Source organism: Myotis brandtii, unplaced genomic scaffold, assembly GCF_000412655.1.
Source record: "Myotis brandtii unplaced genomic scaffold, ASM41265v1 scaffold806, whole genome shotgun sequence".
Taxonomy (NCBI): domain Eukaryota; kingdom Metazoa; phylum Chordata; class Mammalia; order Chiroptera; family Vespertilionidae; genus Myotis; species Myotis brandtii.
In genome coordinates this window covers 213,179-218,480 of record NW_005371249.1, presented here as the reverse complement: position 1 = coordinate 218,480, position 5,302 = coordinate 213,179, and the positions used below count along the sequence as shown (strand labels likewise).

Genomic DNA, 5,302 nt, shown 5'->3' with positions numbered 1-5,302 from the left:
CGCCTGAGACGAGAGGTAGCCATCCTGAGCCCGCAACGCTCGGAGACCAAACCCGTCCGCCTCCCCGGGGACCCGCGCGCTGTGTACCCCAGGCGTCCCCACTGTTGGGTAGGGTGCAAAGGTGGATTAACGGGGAACATTTCTAGTTTACAGCGCGACCCGCCGGAGGAAATGGGGTGCAGAGACCCCTTCGGAACCGAGCGGCTACCCACTTCTTACAGGGACGGAGACTCCGGTTCCGGCCAGGTGTGCCGGCCGGATCTTCGGAGTAATCTATGCTAATGAGGGTATTAGCAATCCGGCTGACGGCTGCGGCCGGGGGAGGCGGCGGGGGCACTGCCCTGCACCAATCCGAGGGCCGGGCTAAGGAGAGGTCGGAATGTTTGCTTACCTTTTCACCTCTGAGGTAGTCGCGGTTTTAACCCTGTTCACGGCCTACCTGGCGGAGGAAGCTGTGGGAATGTTTAATGCCCAAATTGTAAGAGCTGACAAGACTCCATTTAATCCAGGGTCCTCGTTTTGCAGATGGAGAAACTGAGGCCCAGAGAAAGTCACCCAGGTACGCAGGGCGCCAGTTCTCCCTTCTGGGGGCTCCGAAATGATGTCATTTACACTTTGCAACTTAAGATCGTCCTTTGATTATTAGTAAAAAAACGAGGAAACTGAGGCAGAGGGAGGGGCCCAGCTTGCTTTTCAGGGCAGCGACGTGCTCCAGGTAGCGACTAGAACTGCCTGGAAATGACGTCACTGCCCCTAGAGCTGGTGTTCCTTTGAATTTGGCTGGACAAGCCCCAGAATTTGACTTACCTTAAGGTCTGAGAACTGAAACCTGAGAAATTCTCTAAGAAATCTTACAGCACAAATTTTTAAAAATCTCAACTTGCTACCTATGTATTATAGATAGGCATCGGGAGAGTCTCTTTTTTTTCCTTTGTCCTAGCAACAAAACCAGAGGCTTTTTTGGCCAGGACACAGCCCTGGCCACACTAGAGGTGGAGGTCAAACTCTGAGGCTGGACAGGAAGGGATCCACAGCTGTTTACTGTTCCTCTACTTACTGTTCCTGAGGCCACAGTTGCAAAGTGGCAGAACTGGGACTCAGACTTGGGTCTTACTCCGAATCATTTGCTCTGTCCACTCAGCCGCACACAATGAAGCCATGGCATAGACTGAAAATTGTCCTTTCCGGATCAAGTTATTTGCTCTTGCCCTCTTTGGTCAGATTGCGCTGTCATTTTCTATGAGCCAGTAAAATGTTTCAGACCCACACAATTACAGACACCATTGCCGTCTATACAACCCCTTCATTGTGTGTGTGTGATGTGTCTAGGCCCCAAAATAACCGGCTCTTCCACAAAATACTGACTTCTGCGCATGGGCCACGAAGTTTCAATCACATTGTACGTGCGTGCCTGCGCGTGGTATTTTGTGGAAGAGCCACACTGAAGGGGCCAAAGAGCCGCACGTGGCTCGCGAGCTGCGGTTTGCCGACCACGGGTCTAGGGGATGGTGGAAGGACCCAGAAGTTGACCTGGGCTAAGATGTTTATTTTGGGTATTCCTAGACTTAAATATCCCAAATTATATTTTAAGTCATTCTGCTGCTCTGTAAGCACTTAATTATCCTGCAAGTAAGGGAGGCCCGAATAGAAAAACTGGAGGACATTCTCATTTAAGTCCCACCTTTCAACCAACCACAAATCTTCTCTGGCTCCCTCCCCCCCCTCCCATTTCTGCCTCTAGGCTCAGGAAGGAAGATCAGCAGATCTTGGCAACAGGCCAGGTGACCCGGGACAAGAGAGTCCTCTCCGGGATCTGGAGATTTGTTCCCTGCATGTGGGTTGCACATGGAAGCGTTGTCTCTGCCTTTTTCAAAGGGTTAGGAAGAAACGTTATATTTCACAACTTATTTTTTTCATTTCACTTTCAGCAGGCCATGGGATCAGACCCACTTTTCCATGTGATACCTTGGCTGGGGTGTAATTTGCAAGCCAAAATTATTGTAATACTATAGTATTATGCCAAGAACTTCCAGCACACTTGTGTATCTGCTTAACCCCTACACAGTCTGTATGTAATTAACCCTACTCAGCGTCCCAGCAATCATGGTGTATAGTCCCAGTTTATAGATGGGGTAACAGGCCTAAGGTGGTATTTACTTTAAGCAGGCAAAAAAGACATGGGTGTTTTTCTTTGGGAACTAGTAGAGACACATCTCACTAGACTCAGAGTCAGAGTCATCATTCTGAAAGGAAACAGAAAAATTTCCTAAGGACAACGTTGGAGAAGTAGTGTGTCAGGTGATTAGAGGAGACAGGGCCTTGCAGGAAAAGGATCCCAGCACTGGGAGGGTTACAGCTGGACAGACTCTCTTTTCAGAGCGCCCGCCTCTCTGTTTTCAGAAGGAAAACTGGGAGCCATGAAGGGAAGAGATTGAGTTAAGAGGCACAGCTGGGATTGGCACCCAATCTCTTGACATCACAAACCCAACACTATGTCCATCATTCTTGGCATTTTTTAATTTTTGTGTCCCCCTCCCACCTCCTCCCCTCCCCTCCCTGGTTTTCTTACTGGAAGGATTCGGTATGGCCCTGTTTCAGTTTCTGCCCTCTCTCAACTTCTCACTTTAGACCAAGATGGGGACATGGCAGCTCTTTTTTCTGTACCTCCCTCCAGTATCTGGAGGTAGACTATACATGGGTAGAGGCCTGGAAAAATTGTGCCACCAACCAAACAGACTCATCTACTTTTTTCATTTCAGTCCACCAAATGTTAATGTCAGTTCCCTGCTGTGTGCCAGGCCCCAGGGCAGGAAGGAGTCTGGGTCAGAAGCATAGATTTGGAAGTCCTTAGTGCTCAATGAAGATCTGAAGCAAAACTATCCGTCATCATTGACACCTTCTTTCATTCCTACTCCATGCTACCCATGAGCAAGGAGTATGCAGAATCCTACCACATATCTCAGCTGCCTCCAACTGTCCTTCATCTCTTGCCTGTGTCATTGCAGGTGTCTCTTACTCATTTCCCTGCTTCTGTCTCAGCAGTCAGTGATCCTATTAAAAGAATATGTTTATGGCTCTCTGCTCAAATTTCCCATTAAATCCCCATTTCCCTAATAGTACATGCCCAAATCCTCACAGGGCTCATAAGGCCTTACCTGATCTCGTCCCCTTAAATTTCTGACCTCATCTTCTTTTTTTTTTCCTGCTCCAAACAGGCTGCCTCTTCCTCGGGGCTTTTGCACTAGCTTTCCTAGCCCGACATGCTTGCGCCCAGCTGTCTCCATGACTCACCCCTCACTCCCTTCAGGTTTTATTTAAACATCACTACTCAGTGAGGTCTCCCCTGGGCAACTTATCTAGAATTGTCCCCACTCAACAATTAGTTTCACTCATCCCCATTTCACACACAGCATATTTTACTGATTTTTCTTGTTTATTCGTTGTCTTGCCCCATGATGGGAAAGAGATCTTTCCTCTTTGTTGACTGCATATCTCCAGCATCCAGAACAGTGATTGACACCTAGTAAGCACCCAATTAATATTTGGTGAATGAGTGAATGTGAGTGGTTGATCATGAAGGGTAAGATGGCAAAGGGCTAAAGCTTGACATTTCTGCCTCAGAACTGGTGCTTGTGGTTATTAGCATTGGTCTGGAGGTGGGAACATGTCAGACTTACTGTGTTCTGGGATTCTATTCCCAGATTATCTCTCTTTTTATTTTATTTATATATATTGATTTCAGAGAGGAAGAGAGAGAGAGAGAGAGAGACAGAGAAACATCAATGATGAGAGAGAATCATTGATCTGGTGCCTCCTGCATGCCTCCTATTGCGCAACCCTGACATGTGCCCTGACCGGGAATGGAGCCATGACCTCCTGGTTTAGATCAATGTTCAACTACTGAGCAATACCAGCTGGGCTATTTTTTTATTAAAATTATTACAGATGTTCCTCATTTCTCTCCCTTTGCCTCCCTTCACCCTACCTTGCCCTCCTGTCCCTCAGGCCCTAACCACACTGTTGTCTGTGTCCATGTGCTATGCATATATGTTCTTGGATGGCAATTCTCTTTACCTTCTTTTGTCCAGTCCACCACACCCACCTCCCCTCTGGCATCTGTCAGTCTGTGCCATGCATCCACGACTCTGGTTCTATTTTGTTCGTCAGTTTATTTTGTTCATTAGATTCAACATATAAGTGAGATCATATGGTAGTTGTCTTTGACTGGCTTTTTTCATTTTGCATTATAATTTCCAGGTCCATCTATGCTGTTGCAAAAGGCAAAGACCGTGTCTCTTAAGCCGAGAAAGCAGAACGAGAATCTTCCCTGTCCTCCTAGCATCCAGATGGGGCTCCAGGAGGGTTGTGGCGCCCAGGCAGCCTCTTCCACGCAAGTCCCAGTCATGCTGACATGCAAGCCTGTCTGCAGTGTCGCTGAGCCAGCTGTTGTTCCCTCCACCCAGGTACAACTAATCTTAGGAATCTCATTACTGGTTGAAAAATAATCCTCTGTATCTAGATTAAAGGCTGTGTTTTGACCATTACCGCACATTGAGCATTGAGCCGACAGTTTAATTGAGCTGTTTATGCCGCTGCCTTGATCTCTTCCCAGAGAATTTACAACTAATTCCGAGTGTCTCTACGAATTAAGTGGGCCTCTCCCAACATGCTTTGCCTGTAGTTTGCCTGTGCCAAGTCCCACTTGTCCTTGTGTTACCCAATTATGGGCTCTCAGCTCACAGCTGTCACTGGCTAGTACCACTTCCAGCTCACATCCTCCCTGAGGTGGCCTTAAGATTATGGCCCTGAGAATGGCCATAGCCCAGGACAGCCTCTGTGATATCTGCAACAGAAAGGTGGGTGGAGGTGAGAATTGAAAAGGGAGTAGAAAAGACAGAGTTCCTATCTACCCCGTTGAAGTCACCTCCAGGCAACTGACAATAACCCCCTAACAAGAAAAGGGTATGAGTACCTTTAGCACAGTTAAGCGTGATGGAAGAAAAAGAATTCTGGACTGAGGTTGAGACTTCCTCTGTGTCTTCAGGGACTCTTGGTGTTAATATTTATGAAATGGGACATGGCAGGTCATTGTTTCTCATTCTGTGTTATGGAAGTGTCTAAGGGTAGGGATGCCATATTTAGGGGGAAAAAATAACATTAAAGGACATCCATGCAATATTTGGGACATACGTATAGTAAAATATTATTAGTTGTTTATAGAAATTCAAATTTAACTGGGTGTCCTATATTTTATCTGGGGATCTCAAGGGTCCCGGGGGGGGGGGGGGGGAAACAGGCCCCC

The 5,302-nt window shown here is 47.3% G+C and overlaps 1 protein-coding gene across 4 annotated transcripts in view; it reads left to right on the top strand.

Moving 5' to 3' along the window:
- The window catches only part of ALDH1B1 (aldehyde dehydrogenase 1 family, member B1), a 211,716-nt gene continuing 206,414 nt past the window's right edge, over window positions 1–5,302 (top strand). Inside the window, exons 1-3 of one of the 4 annotated variants that reach the window (XM_014531534.1) lie at window positions 7–108; window positions 526–559; window positions 4,258–4,463. The gene's annotated coding sequence lies outside the window, so the exon portion shown is untranslated. Of the gene's footprint in view, window positions 109–406; window positions 560–4,257; window positions 4,464–5,302 lie in introns of those variants that run through there. The other 3 variants (XM_014531535.1, XM_014531533.1, XM_014531536.1) reach the window with 3 other exon arrangements.